Source organism: Harpia harpyja, chromosome 5 (assembly GCF_026419915.1).
Source record: "Harpia harpyja isolate bHarHar1 chromosome 5, bHarHar1 primary haplotype, whole genome shotgun sequence".
Lineage (NCBI taxonomy): Eukaryota > Metazoa > Chordata > Aves > Accipitriformes > Accipitridae > Harpia > Harpia harpyja.
This window is the reverse complement of record NC_068944.1, coordinates 7898018-7914851: the sequence shown is the minus strand read 5'-3', so window position 1 is coordinate 7914851 and position 16834 is coordinate 7898018.

The window sequence follows — 16834 nt, the reverse complement described above, 5'->3', positions numbered from 1 at the left end:
TTTGCTTTTGTTGTGAGTTTTTGTGACTGCAGAACTGCCTTGAAGTCCTGGGAGCAGGACACCCCAATTATTCTCATTTGATAGGAATGAATAGCCCTTCTTGGGGAAAGGAACAACTCAGTGTTGAGAAGGCTGTTGGACCCTCGTATCTCCACTGACCAACAGAGTTGCTAATGATGCCAGTATGCTGACATATAAAACTTGGGTCCTACTAGTTACTTTCTTTAGGGTGCCAGCATTTCTCTCCTAACTCAGTATATTTTTCATCATTCTTTTTTAGGTCTTCTCATCTTGCTTTCTTATCCTTTGCCCATTCACTGCCACATTTTTTCTTTTGTCTCCATCTTCCATGTTTCTATTTATCTATCTCCCCTGGCTCAGTGTTGTCAGCTTCATGTTTGACCCTATATTAAAACCACTCTTGGTCTTTCAGTTGTTTTTATTAAAAGCAGCATCCCTATATTCTTCATGTTCATCTGTATTTGGTAGTTGATAAAGATTTCAGAGAAAGGATTGTCTTTCTGCATGTTTATATAATGCCTCCTCCATCTGAGACCCTAAAGCCTAAGCAACAACAACAACAAAATCATCCATTTTCCACTGATGTGCCTACTCTGCTTAAAAATGGTAAGTTCAGGCAATTAGGGACTCAGGTGATTCCTCATGTAACTACAGTTGTGTGACTAATTATGCTACCCTTTTCACTCCACTAAAACTTACACATGAAAGAGCATGTATGTATGCAAGAGTGAGAAACATTTCTGGATTTGTTTGCTTTTGTGTTCCTAACAGTTGCTTGTTAATATGAACATGTTTGGGGGAAAAATGGTGGCTTGTAGATGCAATCTGACCTTCAGCCAGAGCTGATGCCAAGTAACTTTATAGTTTGTCATCTGACTGTTCACAGTGTTAGAAAAGAGTACTGGTGTATGTGTGTTTAACTGGACTTTGTGCTTCCGTGCATGTAGTACTTGTACTGTTTCCCCAACAGTAAGGGAGTTAATTTATACACATACAATTTTGAACACTTTTTTGTATTATCGCTACTGTTTAGCTTTACTTGGCAAGAGTAGAAATGAAGGAATAAGTGTAAGAAAGAAAATAAAAAGCATTTAACACCGCCTAAAGAATGATTTCAGCCAGCTGGACAAATCCATGGGACAAGAGGGGATGCAGCCAAGGACATGGAGAGGTAGATGAAGACACTGCAAGTGAAAAAAGTCCTGCTGGGGGACAATTACTAGTGGGGTCCCGCAGCATGTGGGAACCCATACTGTTTCTTACGAACCTAGTAGCTAGGATAGAGTGTACCCTTAGCTGGTTTGCAGATCGTACCACGTTGCGTGGGAGTGGCTCTTTCACTGGAGGGCAGGTTGTTATTCAGAAGGACATCGATAAGCTGCAGAAAGAGTCCAGCAGGAATCTCACGAGGTTCAGCACAGGTGAATGTAGAGTCCTGGCCCTGATCTGGGAAGACATCCTCCTTCCATCCAGGCTTGGCATCAACAGGTTGAAAAGCAGCTTTGTGAAAAAGGATCTCAGGGCCCCGGTGGACAACAGAGGGAACATGAGCCAGTGGTGAGCAGCAGTTGTGGTGAAGAAAACCAACTGCATACTGGGGAGTAACAGCGTGAGTGTAGCCAGTAGGAAGAAAGTGATTATTAGTGAGCTGGGTGTCAGTCTGTTCTCCCAAGTAACAAGTGATAGGGCGAGAGGAGATGGTCTCAGGTTGCACCAGGGGAGGTTTAGATTGGATATTAGGAATTATTTCTTTGCTGAAAGGCTTGTCAAGCACTGGAACAGGCTGCCCAGGGAAGTGGTTGAGTCACCATGCCTGGAGGTATTTAAAAGCTGTATAGACGTGGTGCTTAGGGACATGGTTTAGTGGTAGACTCAGTAGTGTTAAGTTAATGGTTGGACTTGATGATTTTAAGGGTCTTTTCCAACCTAAATGATTCTATGCTTCTATGATTCTTCTCTATTTAGCACTGTGAGAATCCATATGAAGGACTCTGTCCATTTTTGAGCTTCCCAGTGCAAAATAGGTATTGACATGCTGCAGTCAGTGTAGTGGAGGGCTACCAGGGTGATTAGAATCCTAGAGTACAGGACGAGGAGAGACTGGGAGAATTGTGCTTGTTCAGCCAAGAAGAACAGGCTAATGGGAGATCTTATTGCTGCCTTCAGGTACTTATTGGTAAAGTGTAATCAAGATGGAAACACTTTTCTTAGAGTGCCAGGATGAGAAGCAGAAGACACAGGCTGTTACGTGGGAAATTATGATTAGATACAAAAAAAAGGAAAAAAAGGAGGAAAAAAAACCCCAAGCCATAAGTGCCCAGACAGACTATGGACTCACCATCCTTGAAGATACTCAAAACTGAACTGGACAAGGCCTAGAGGAATCTAACATAGTTGGACCCACTTTGAGAGGAGGGTGGAACTAGGTGACCCCAAGAGATCCTTTCCAGCTAAAACTATTTTATGATTTTGTAGCAGGGGAACCCATAGCAATGTAAGAGTGGAGTTAACATCCTTGCCCATGTTACAGGACCATACGGGGCAGTCTACAAAATATGTGGCAATAATGCATGTGGCTGTAATGCGTCAGTCGTATTGACTACAGATAGATATATTTCACAGCTTTAAACTCTCATCAGAATGCACTATGTAACAGCACTGATGCTTCTTTCTCTTATGGGTGTATACTACAGCTTATATATAACCACGATAGCTACTAAGATCCTGCCTGACACAGCCATATTAGTAAGCTAGAGAGATCTGGCAAGCACTGTGCCATCTTTATCAGAAAGCCATTTCTATGTCCAAGAAAGAGTGGAGAGGAGGGAGAAAGGAGCGAGCAAGACCTGAGGAATAGTCATTATCCAGTTGATTAACTGACTTTCCAACCCACCTGGTGCTTTAATGGTCTGCTCCTGGGGACATACAAGAAGTAGACTTGCATGTAGATGTGCAGGATTGCACTATGAGAAAGTAGAGCCACCAGTTATTATCATGTATTATACTTCTGGGGATAATTTCTCTGAGTACACAAGTGAAGGGTACTTCCTAGCTGAAGAGCTTTTGTCTATGGCCAGGCTAACACGATTCGGGCTCTCTTGGCTTGTGATGTCCCAGGAGAGCATCTTGGCCCATTCCAAGATTAAGATCCTTTGTCATTTGTTACAAAATGACAAAGAGCAAAGTCACTGAAAGTAAAGTATATGAGGCGGAGCAGGAATGGTTTAAATGGGTTTTGTAGTGTTGAAATGGAAGTGTTCTCTGACCTTTCTTAATCCTAATTATTGTTTATGAAAGAACAAGTGCTGCTAAATAAAAGATATACTCTTAATTGTGGAATTAACTGTAATTACATGCCATTCTGAAATATTTCATAATTTTGTAATTGCTTAAAGTGTTGGTATTTAGTGAATTTACAGTAATTCCTTTATTCTTTCTTTGTCTAACCAATAATCATCTTTGTAATAGGTAATAGAATCGTGAACTGAACAAAACTGTACACGTAAGTGTTCAAAACATTTCTATTTGTCTTTTGTTTCAGTAGGAATCCAAAACAAAGTTAATCTGATCAACGGGGATCAATAGAAAAGTGAGTGAAGATTCTTATTTCTTTGAAGCCAGTGAAGGCAATGAAATAATCCTCCTAAACAATGAAGGCCTTTAATTCAGAGTCTCGAACACTGAAAGGCATTGTGAAGTGGGATTTGCAGTGTTTCTGGTTTTAATTTAAACTGTACAAGCAGGTGCAGTAATAGGAGGTGAATTACTCTTATTACACTGTTGCAGTACTATAAGACAAAAACCACAGAAAAGTCCCAGACCTGATTTATTAATGATTGGAATAGTAAAAAAGTCTTCTGTCTTCCTTCTGTCTTACCCTCCGTGTCCCCACCCCTAGTTTTAATGTATCCAACTTCTTCCTTTCTTTGTGATTTCCTTAGGTCTACAAGTCGAAGGACAACTCCGTACCTGGGACTCCGCACCTGCGTGAGCTGGCCACCTCTGGAAGCAACGTCAGCCAGTTCTTCAGCCTCCTGCTGCTTGGTGCCTTCACCTGAAACGCTGGTAGTGGACGGGGCTGCAGAGGGCCCTTCTGTGAATTTTTGGGGCTTAGGAACGCGTAAGAAAATGTGGGACGGGTCCACCACCGTGAGTCACAGGTGGTTGGTTCATCAGGGGGGTAACACAGGGCAGGGACTTGCCAGCCAGGACCCCGTCCCACCGTTCCCGAGTGAGGGGAGCGGAGCAGGTCCAGGGATGGCAGCGAGCATCAACTGAGAGTCCAGAACGCTTGCCATCGCTTGGTGATGAGGCAAGACCAAGGAATGTAAGTTGGCAAAGCCGGATCAGGTCTGGTGGCAGCAGCCAGGGTCCTACTCAGCCCGGTGACCACCAGACAGGTCCCGCAGGGAGGTGGCAGGTCTGAGGTCAAGCTGGGAAGTCAGCCTGCGGGTCAGGGTCCAGTCCGGCAGAGTGTGTGGCCAGGCATGGCTGTGATGGACCTGGAGACGAGCAGACCTGCAGCATAACTCGGGCAGGGACTGATGGCCCCGTACTGAACTGAAACGTGGGCCCTCGGCCATGGGAAGGAGGGTGGGGGACCACCCATACAGAGGTCTTAAAGTCTGTTAGTGCCCTCGGGGCCTTGCTAAGCATATGAGACAGTGGCTGATCAGTAATCTGAGTCCAGGAGTAACAGGTATGTCTTTGCTGGAAGGTGCAGTATTGGGCAGAAGACAGGATGCAAAGGGGGACACAGGCTTGCGAAAATGCAACATGCAGTAGGACCCCTGCTGTCAGTCACCATTAACTTGTTTGGGGTGAAAAGAGTGATTTCTTAGCAATCTTCTCCTGACGTCTTCTACCTCTTCTCCTGATTCCCTTACTTCATGTTCAGTTAGAGCCTAGGTGGCAAAGAAAATATTAATATTGAATATTTATATTCAATATTTTTGGTTCCGTATCTCTTACAGAAGGAATTGAGGACTGATTGATTGTTCTCCATGTCTTGATCTTTCACTTTTTTTGTCTGTCTCTCCTTTTCTTGTAATGTGAGAATATCAACTTTTGAACCTTGGGTTAAAACGTTCGTCTTGACTCTAAGCTGAACTTGCTGATTTTGTTACTTTATGCTTTTGTTTGTAGAATATAGGAAGGTATAGATGGGCAAAATCAGGCTTATTGTGGGTTTGCTGCAATCATCACGAGGATGATTTCAAATGTGTTTAGTTCACATGTTGTCTTTGGGGTTTTCTGTCTACCTGCAAGAAAAAATACTGTCCTCCAACCCAACTACCACCAGGAACTCAGGGACCCACAACCATCAAAGCTGTCACAGAAGATTGGTTTCATGGCATTGGAGGGAGAGGCATGATGCCAGAGTGTTGTTCTTATCTTCAAATAGCATCTCTCTGAATAAGGTCCTCTTTGTTTCAGGAGCCATGAGTGTGTTTTGTATGCACTGTTCATTTATTTTTTCAGTTGCATGTTCAGAGATAACAAGGGTTGCACTAATTGCCTAAATAAGATTTGGAATTTAACAAATTATAATGTTCAATAACATAATTTTCTTTGACAAAAACAACACAGGTAGTGCTTTCCTAGTCTGACAGCACTGGGAACTAGACTTGATTCAGAAGTGCAAGAATGAGATTCTAATAGCGTAAGAAAATAAAAAGTGCTATTTATCACTGTTTCAGTGTCACCAACTTGTTATTTTTATTGTTCTTCAGAATAATGGGATTTATTGAAGCAGTTTATCCTCAAGTCACATGATACATATTATGCATGAAGAACGAAGAGGATTCTAAATAGCAAAACATAAAAAAGCACCTTAAATTTAACAGAAATCCACAACAAGGAGAGCTACATGTTAAAAACTCTCCTATTTCTATCTGGAACAAGCAGAAAACAAGTACCTATGGAAAAGACAAAGTTCAGTTATTAAAACCACACAAAGTGAGATATTTGCAAAGTTACTGCTATGCTCAAATGAAAGAAGATAATTGTGTATATGAAAGGTTTTCAACAGCTGTCTTTGGAATCAGATAAAGAATTAGATAAACATGCTGGCTGCTATGCATCTGGGATATATACACCAACACTCAATATTCACAAATCGCTAAATGGTTGTTGGACACCTGAAATTCTATTGATTACTAAAGCTCAATAATGTCTGAAAGACTTGTTCAAAAGAGCAGGCAGGCAAACAAGCAATTACATAGTATTGGGACTCTTAGCATATATAAAATTCACTATGAAAAGAGTGAACATTCTGACCAGATAAATAACCTTAGTTCAGTATGGCAGCAGCCGTAACAGGAAACCTTTCAAATGGTGATTACATAAAATTAAGGATGATACAGTGAAAAAGAGTATTGTAAATCAGACAGCAGGGAATTTCAAGGATCACAAATCCTTGCCTAATATAAATTACAGCAATAAATTCTAGCATGGATTGTTTCTTTTATAACAATGGTTACCAAGAAAATAGGAATTGTGAGCTAAAATTCCAGGACATTTAAATCATGATAGTCCCTAGAAGTTTAATTGTTTTATTTAGTTTCCAGCTTGCTGAAAAGTGAATACATGCAATAGATATAAAACTATTTGATTATATAAATTAACGTCTGTTTGCTTAGTTTCTATGTTAAGTCAGCAAGTAACACTCTTAATGTAGTTATTGTGGTAACTGGAAAGAAATAGTTAACCTTATTCCTTCTCTCATAGATTTTCAATATGACCCTAGTGACATACATTCATGTATCAAGAATTCCATTGAAAACTGTGGAAAGATACCAGTATAAAACTGGCGTGTGAGTCAGTCTCAGCACTTGGCAGAGGTTTTTGTCCCCTGGATCTTCTCATTGTTACAAAACACTCAAAATACAACTGCCTGAAAGATGAGAATAGTAATTTCAAAAAAATTCTTTTAAGATTAACTCCCAGAGTTTTTTGCCTTGCTTTTCATCTCACTGGAGTTATTAGTCATCTCTCAGATGGCTTAACAGGGATGGTCATTGTACTGTAACCCTGGGCTCTGATTGTGGGGATGTCCTTATGTCATAATTAGAGAAAAGATATTGCCTCAGAGAAAACTGTAATATAAACACGAACTGCTCTGGCTAGCGCTAATCTATTTTGATATGAAGTGATCTGGCATCATGGGAAGCTAAAGAAGATTTTCTTCATGTGGTTTACAAACAAAAGAAGAGCACTGCAAGACTACAGAAAAACATAACGCCAGCAATGCTTATAATTTGGCCTGGGGTTGACTCCACAATACCTGCAGGCAATCTCATGTAATGCAAAATACCACTAGTGAAATCCAGTTCTCTGTAGAAGGCAGCTTATAATGGACATTGGCTAGTCACCGTGCCCTTATGACTAGCTAAATGCCAAAACAATATTTTGCATAAATTAACCTAGGTTCCCATATAATTCTGGTCAAATAATCCCAAAAGAAAAATTCTTCTGTTGCACATAGCATGTTCCCATCCTTTAAGAATAGTCCCCCCCAAAAGGCTAGATGAAAAATTTCATCTCTGTTCTTAGGATTAAAATTTCACTGCCCTTAAGGTCTTCAACAGGTCCTGTGTAAAACCAGAACTTCAACTCTATATCCAACTATATGAAGTACTGAGTGGTAAACAGTTTCTGCAGTTTCCCCACAGAACGATAATGGTTTGGGACCAGTCTGTGACTACTTTGTTCAAAGAGGAATGAGAATGACAAGTGTACAATTACACAGTGTCATCTGATGCCACTGGCTGTGTGATATAGCTGATTAACTGTGAACATAGATTATACACAGATGATGCCCATAAATTTTTCTGCGGTTCTTCAAGAAACTGTAAGTGAAGATTTGGACCCATTATTTATTGGCCTTGAGTACTTCCACAAGATATTCTATTACATGTCTTATTCGACATACTTTGGGGCTTCAGCTAAAAAGGAGCCATTCCTGCAATAAGATAGAAACATTAGTAGTAGCTCTAATGCCTTTGCAGTGAGGCAAGAAGGAAGCGTAACTTCTACGACTCCAGGGATTGCTTTATACAGGACTGGTTGTACTGGGACTTGCTGCTGAGCAGTGGTGTACAAGGTAACCTCTCAGGAGACACAGAGTTATGGCTTTCAATACATCTTCTGCTTAGATGATGGCAACATTTTCTGATACTAAGGGCACATAGAAAACTCATCTCTTTTATTTTCCTTTTATATGATTGGAGCTAATGAAAGTGTTAGGAGGTGAGCAATTTCGTTGCAGAAAGTTTCTCATTTAGTTCTATTACATCAATAAGAAAAGAGGTACTAAAATATATTAAAAGATAAATATGACAATTTTTCCCTCTGTTTTTCCAGTGTGCTTTTCCTTCCCTGTGTCTGTCATTCAGGCAGCAAAGACTTCATGGTATAGAAGGGGTCTTATGGAATAGAAGGGGTCTTTTTGTATTGTCAGTGTCTAAGAAATAGTAAGGTATGAGCATAGAGATTAAATTAATATGAAATTTTAAATATTATCTTTAGGATGGTGGAACTGTACCACAAGTTCTGCAATAAATGAGTTGTTAGTTATATTCCATTTATCTGCTACAATTCCAGGAATGCACTTCCACCAATTCTCGTATTTTTCTATCAAACACTTCAGATCAGGGCCTTGACAAAAAAGAGTTAAGTATTGCACTGCTGGATAGTCTCTTCTTTTCACAAACCAAGGAACTGTATTTCTAACAAGGCCTCAAGTGAACTTGTGATACTGAATTCTGCTGGCCACCCTCGACTCCTGTGTTTTCACCAAGAAATTGTGGAGAAAAATGGAAGTATGTCCTCCTCAAATCCCTCCTCTGTGACTGAGCCCAGTGTCTGGGTTCCCAGTTCTCACTTGCAGAGCCTGGCAAGGTTCAGTCTTCTTCCTCTGTGGGTTTTTTTTTAGCAAACAAAGCTGATCTGCTCTCTACTACAAATAGCTGCAGATGGTAATAATAGCACTAGTAAGCAACCAGGTGAATGCCAAACTTTCCTTGAAATGTCCCAGCCTCTACTGCTGAGGAGGCTTGCATGCAGGACCATCTGTCAGGGGTGTCCGTTTATCATGAACCAACTGGGCAGACAACATGAGCTCAAATGCCACCAGAAAAAAGACAACAGCTTGGTTTAAAATGCTGTACATTTGTTTCAAGGAAAATTTGTGAAGAGAAAGTAGGACTAAATGTATTAAATAAATAATTTGCTCTGAGTCAGATTCTGCTATGTTTACTCACACAGAAAAGTACTTTATTTAGCAGCTGACTGAGCATTTCATGTGGAGTGAAATATTATCTGAACCAAGAGAAAAGATCAGAAATTTGCATGATGTTATGGGAAATATCAGGAACAGTTTAACCATGGGAGAATGCGGTTAGAAGGCTTCCAGTAACGGTGGATAGGTCACTTCATCTTAGTGTAGTCTATGCAGAAGGACTGTTTGAAGAGCTTACTACCCCATTTCTAAGAAGTTCTCTGTTGCCGATATTCAAATGATGATTTTCAGAGGCTTAAATCTCAGCCAAGCTTAAATGAATTTTCAAAGGGACAGCAGGCCCCGGACTGGTCCCCTGCTGCGTTCCTGCTTCCTGCTCCAAAGTACATTTGAGGATCTTGTAAGAGTTAACGCCAAGCAATCAGTAAGAAGAAATGCATATAATACATACAAATGCAGGAAAACGTAAGTTACAGAAGATCCCAGGAGGTCCCCAGTCCAGCATCCTGCTCAGAGCAGGGTCAGCTATGGGATCAAATCAGGCTGCACAGGGCTTTATCCAGTTGGGTCTTGAAAACTTCCAAAGGCAGAGACTGCAAAGGCTTTCTGGGCAACCTGTTCCACAGCTTGACTGTTTTCAAGGTGAAAAAGTTTTCCTGATATCAAATCCAAGATGGCATATTTTTTTGTGGCTTTTGTTCTCTTGAATGACTGAACAGCTTCAAACGAAACCATTCATTGTGTAAAAGAAGCATTAGTTCTCTGTGTCTTGTTTTGCGTAGGATTTGATTTGAGGGCATTTTCCAAAAACACATATTAGTCTGAGTCTGCCAAATGAAGTAAATACATATTTAGACACGTGTGACCTTTGGGTACATCTAGGTTAGGACAGAAGTAGCAGAGGTTCTGAGGATCTTGACTCTGGAGGACGCACTTGAAATCTGCAGTAGTTACCCCAGGCCTTTTGCAGGTCTTTTCCTGTTCTTAGGTAAGTAAGGCTTATTCTTAGTAAGAATGTTCACAAGTTTTGTGGGGCTGGCAGTCTTAAGAGCATGTTTGTGATATGAACAAAGAGAGTTTTAGAAGTGTTGATAGCTTGTGTATCTTCAGTTCCGCGATGGGAATCACATTAATGAGAACATCTGACTCAGAATGTTAATGCTTATTCTCATATGAGATAAAACAAGTAGACAAACTGATAACAGCATCATATTCGTGTAGCTGATCTTTTCTCTTTTACTTTTACACAATGCACTATTTCCAGGGAAAACAACAACAACAGCTATAAAACTTCCTCTGGACAGTTAATTAATAAATCTATATCAATTAACTTTAAACCACTGTTAACTACAAAACCAGAAGTTGAAATCAGCCATAAATTCAATTGTATATTCCATCCCCAGCAGCCCCATTGTGACAAGCAATTTCTAAGGATTGCTAACAGGGGGTGATATGGAGGGTTGGAGACATCATATAGCACATTAACTCTAGTTAGATGTTGCCACTGAACAGTGCGTGAAGGACAGAGAGCATACGAAAACCTGAATTAAAACTTTTTAGATCCTTATATAGCAGCCATCATATCTCCCTTTGTACTGCCCCTCATTGTCAAATCCCTTTACAACCAGTCCTGTACACATTCTTCAGGGAAAATTGCACTCAGCCACTTTTGCAGTTAGAAAATGCGGTGTGCCAGGTACTTTGGAAGCAGACAGTTAATCTGACCCACCAGTGCTTGAGAGGCAGCTACTACTTGGCCACTCAGCACATAAATGACTCTGGATGTGTCTGGGTTGACAGTGCAAGAAGAAGTAGGCACGGGACAGTGGAAGAGTAGAAAGTGCTGCTGTGGGGAAGTTACATGGAGGGGAATATGGGCCATACAATGAGCTACTACTGTATGGACAAATTATACTCAGAGTAGAGGACATGGGTGATCTGAGGTGATGTGGTTATGGATAAAGGGGATAAAAGATATGGGGAGGAGCTGCAGATGTCTATCAGTGGATAAGTTGCCATTACTGACACACCTGCAGACCTGGGCTGGGTAGCACGGGTCCCTTCTGCCCTTCGTCAGTGAAGGATATCTGTAAGGTCCAGCATAAAGAGCATTATTGGATGATAAACTGACAAGAAATACTACTTTTACTGTAGCCCTAACCACCCCTTTTCACACAGCTTGCCATACTACAAAATAACTACAAACAGCTTTGCCTGCATTTTCCTGAACTTTCCTTCCAATTCACTTACCAACAGTGTTGAAAGGACCCACTAAAAAGGGTGTTCTGATTGAAGTGATAATGTTGACTGTGGTTCATGGTATTTCTTTACAAAGGCTCTAGGTTCAGGAATATATAAAATATGGCTTTTTTTCTTTGTCAGGCAGGAATCATGTGGCTTTCAGATGTGGTTTGATTTAGACCCAGTCCTGAATTCCCTTTTGGATCAAAATTTGAATAATATCAATGGGTATTTTGGTCATGCAAGGATTGTTAATTTGCCCTCTGGTTGTCTGGACTGGCATCTTCTGAAATGTTGATTTGGGATATAAGTTCCATAAAAACCTTAAATTTAGAGTATTTTCCCTTTTCTGTATCTATCAAATATTTTTTTCCTGTGGGAAAGAAAAAGCTATCAGAAAATCACAAGCGATTAACATATTGTTAAAATCTCAGTTCTGAAAGTGGAAATAAACCATGAAAGCTCACCCCCAGAGCATTAAACCCACCTGTAAATACCTACACATTTCATTCCTGAAACTTTTATTGTTTTTCAAGTAGGAAGAATATCTCACTTGCTCCAGACGTCATAAATTTTAAGACACAGCCACAGCCCCATTATAATGTACCTTCCTAAAGCCTGGTCTTTTTTCCAGTATTTTTTCCTCTTGCTTGCCCAAGTTACAATGTATTTTGAGAGAGAAAGGCAGTAACAGACAACTGTCTTTCTGTAAAATATAGTGAGGTTATTCTGTACAAATGGAATGAACCTCATTTTTTCATTTCAGATCAAAGTAGAAATCTTTTGAAGTTTAGCTATTTGATAAAAAAGGGCTTTATAACAAGCAGATATAGAAGTTAATAGGACATAGAGATATTTTATTAAACTGCAAACCATTATTAATATTGCAGTTTTAACTTGAAAGAAATATGTGAAATGACACCGGAAATTAATTAGATTATTTCATCATTCTTTTACATTATAAACTTTGATACACTTGCATAGATATATAGGTACATTGATAAAAAGACACAAAGACAAACAGAATTTTAATGAGTGGGGAGCTTTTATCTACTATCACTTTGTGACTTAATTTTTTCTGTTTATACTGCCTATTGATTCCAGTTGAAACCTGCTGTTTTAATGTTGTTATTGATATTCTCTCTGGGTTTTCTTCTAATTCTGGCATTGATATTACCTTGATCGGATTTAGTTTATTTGAATTGCCTGTAGGTTTCAGTCTCCGGAGTTTTTCACTGCTTATAGACATGCAAAGATAAAACCTCTCTTTTTATCTAAAAATCCTTGAGAGACTCTGAAAGATACAGCCATTTTCTGAGAACATTAAAAAGAAAGAGACAACAATCAAAAGGAATATACTTCTCACCCAGCCTATTCAAGACATCATTTCTATACACCCTGCATATTCTTTGACATGCACAGACTTCTCATCTAGTCAGTTCCATTTTACATTTGGAAACGATATGTGGAGAAATTGGTTTGTCATAAAGTCACAAATGGTTCCAAGCTCCGTGTCACAGGCTGCACCTTCACCAGACCTTCTCTGGTCCTGGCTAATTTGGGAAGTGGACCTCCGTAGTGCTCCATGTTATTTAGTTTTGCACCTCCGTGAAAAAGTAGGCTTTAGCACATTCTTCGAATGTAAAAGAAAATCTCCCTTCCCAATGAGAGAAGTCAATGTGTGAGGGTAGGTGGGGTAAATGAGGGAAAACTTACTACGTGTTTGGGCTAGAGGTAACTTCTGCACATTGTTCCTTTAAGTTGCTATTTGGTAGATGCCCCATCCCTGGAAACATGCAAGGTCAGGTTGGAGGGGGCTCTGAGCAACCTGATCTAGTTGAAGATGTCCCTGCTCATTGCAGAGGGGTTGGACTGGATGACCTTTAAAGGTCCATTCCAACCCAAACCATTCTATGATTCCTGCAATTGCCCTGTGACTCTTAGATAGAAATAAGAAAAAAAATACTTCAATTTAAAAAAAAAGATTCTGAACAGTTTTACCTTTCAAATTGTTAGGTTTCCTTTCTTGTAAATGTAAAACAAAAAAGGAAGAATACTTGTACCTCACCTTTCTGCTTTTTTACCTCTCTGTCTCTAATTTGTTTGCTTTTTTTCTTTCTCTTCGACTTTTTTTTCCTTTCTTTCTGTTTTCTTTTGGCTTGAGTTCAGTCTTCATTCCCTTTTTGTTTTGTTTTGGTTTGGTTTTGGTTTTTTTTTTCCTCCCTGCTTTCTTCTTCCTGTAGGCCTATAGTTTATTTTCTTCTCTTTGTTCTGACTCCTTTGTCATCTAACAGTACGCTTTTTTGGGAATAATTATTTTGCAGGAAATAATGAACATTTTCAAGTCTGTAATTAAAGCCAGGTAAAGACTATGAATATATGTGTAAACATGTGCTGTGTTTGCATGTGATTTATTTCCTCTGTCCAGCCGTCACAGGCCAGTTATATTAACAATTTGACATCCTATAGAATTCTTTAAGATCTAACAGTCAGCTTGTGCAGTATAGGGTATTCATAGACAGTAAGAAGGCTGAGAATTGTTCTCATGGTTTAACACTGAATCATCCTGGTGTCACCATAAATTTAATTTTTAATAACATTAATAAGGAATGGTAATAGAAAAGTGAATTGGAGAGTGTGGCAAAAAAATATTATTCCTCTAAGGCAGAGAGTGGTGGACTGTGATGGGCTATTGGAAAGCAGCACAGAGGGAAGGGAAGCACTGTTTGCCTTTTACTACAGTCTTCCCCATGGATCACCTGCATGGTGCCATCAACACCACTGTCTGCAGCCTGTATGGACTCTATTGTTAGAGTTACCGTGCTTCTGATGGCAGAAAGGAAAATGGATTGTAGGGGTACCTGTCAGGCCTACATGGGGAATGACAGGGCAGGAGAGAAGTTTCTCACTTGGGAAACCTGAACCACAACTCCTCAAAACTTATAGCCCCTCTACCTCCTGCTCGTATCTCCAAACACTTTTCCTTCAAAATCCTCCAGTGCCTTGCAGCCCAGAGTCCTGACTCCCCCCATCTCAGCTGTCCTTTCCATCCTCAAATCACTTTATTACTCTCACTTACTCAGAGTAACCCTTCTCCTCATTCATCCTGGGGCTCTGTTTCTTCTCCTAACCTTTCTTAATCTTTCTCCTGCAAATCCCTTTCCAGTTTCTACCCCAGCCACCGGATTCTTCTGACTCTTCTCATGCTGGATTTCCCCCATCCTTCAGCCCACTGTCAGACACATGCACCAAACTCTTTCCTTCCCATGTCGCTGAAGACACAGCTGAACTTCTTCCCACAAAGTTACATCCTTCTTCCAGCACCACAGTCACCCTGGGAGCCTTTTACCCCAGGGATCTGATATTCTTTAACAATTTCTGGGAACCTGCAGTTTTGCTGCCATACCAACTCATACATTTGATACCAGCCTTCACTACTGCATTCCTCTTGGTCACTGCAAATAGCAGTGCCTTCTTGACCTTTTTTTCCTTTTTTTTCCCCTCTGAAAAAGCACACTGCCAGCTGATTTTATCATCAAAAGATGAGTGGCAAAGTAGAATAGGTATCCCAGCTTCCCTAGGCATGGTAGCCCTGTGGCTAGTGTGTTACCTGAAGAGAAACATCTCAAGTTTCTTGTAAAAGAGCAAGGCTTATAGGACTATCGGTGAGGTGGAGAGATGTTGTGGATGTTGTGGCCTTTGGGATATGTGTAGCTCTATTGCAGCTCTTTGCTCTTCATTCTGTTCCAGTTTTCTCTGTAGGGGTAGTCCCTCTCCAGCAAGTGTTCAAACAGGCATGTGCATATACCTTGGCATCCCTGAAACTGGGATTCTGTGTGGTTGTTGCAAGGCAATGATCTCTTCACAGTTCCAATTAGGTATACAAGCCATAGGCAAGAGTGACTAGAATCTGTTGGAAAGGTGTCATGCACATGTTTTACAAGAAAATCACAAATGACCCACGGATATTTGCCAGAATTGCTGGAGGGACTTTTGGCTGAGGTGCTTGCAAAAATGTAAAAAAATGAAGTGGCATGAGAAAAATCTGAGGGGTCATTTTGTGCTTTTACTGAAAATAGGGATGATGGTGAAAGTGCTGCTGTTGTGTTCACTTAACTCCTCGTGGTACAGATTTGCTTCTGATGAGGAGCACAGATGGAAAAAATTGATAAAATGCAAGTTTTAGCCCAGGAACTTTTGTGTAGACAAAACCCATGCTGCGTAGTCATTGGGAAATTGTAGAACAGGAGGCAAAGAATGTGTACTTGAGGGAGTACATCTAAAAATCAAGGAATAGGAGGAAAAGACTGTTTTCTTCCTTAGAAGGTTTATCCATATCAGGAGGTGACAAGGAAGCACTGCGGAACTAAGAGAATGCCTCTTTTCGGGAGTTATGGAGTCAAAGTGGGGTGCTATCTCACATTGAAAGTGCCACGCCATTTCAGACATAAATGAAGGTAATGACATTCAAAAATGTTTTTGCAGCAGGCCATAAAAACTGTTTGTTACATTGACTAAAAGGGGGACAAGACATGGCTGAATCCTGCAGTATCGCTTTGCCTGGGAGACTGGAGTTGATGAGACTCAGTATTTTCTCAGTAAAGGTTTTGACTTCATTTTGAGAACATCCATCCAGAGATCCTGTAACCAGTGAGTAGCAGATAGTAAGGGATGATTGCGGAATTGTGTACCGAGTGAGATTTTGATTTATCCTCCCAGCTTTCGGGAGTCGGACAGATACGCCATACAGACCACCATTTTCAATGGCCCAATGTACAAAGTTATCCTTGGTTACTGTCGTAACGCTTTTTGAGCTCATTTAGTCTTTGATTTACTGTGGGAATGAGTTCCACAGCTGAAGTGTGCATTTTGTAGAAAACAGTTCTTTCTGCTACCTGATATTTTCTCTAGATGCCCCCTTACTCTTCTGTAATAAGAAATAGTGGATAATCATTTTGTATTCACCTTACCCATCCTCTTAAAGATTGTGTAGGCAAAGTTACATCTTTTCCAAGCTGAAAAGTCTGCTATGTACTCTTTCCCATGTTGGAATAATCTGATCATTCTCTAGCTTTTCTAGTTTGCTCTTTTGAATACTGCACACAGCATTCCACATGTGGGTTTAACATGTGTTTACAAAGCATCATAATGACATTTTCTGTGTTGTTTTCCGTTCCGTTCTCAATATTACTGATAGTCTCTGAGCACAGCATATATGTAAATATGCACAGTAACTTCAGGATCTCTTTTTTGAGATCCTGACTTTAGACGTTTCTAGCGATCAACTAAGAACTAATGTAAACTCTGTCCTTGTGTATAGATATATTTTTT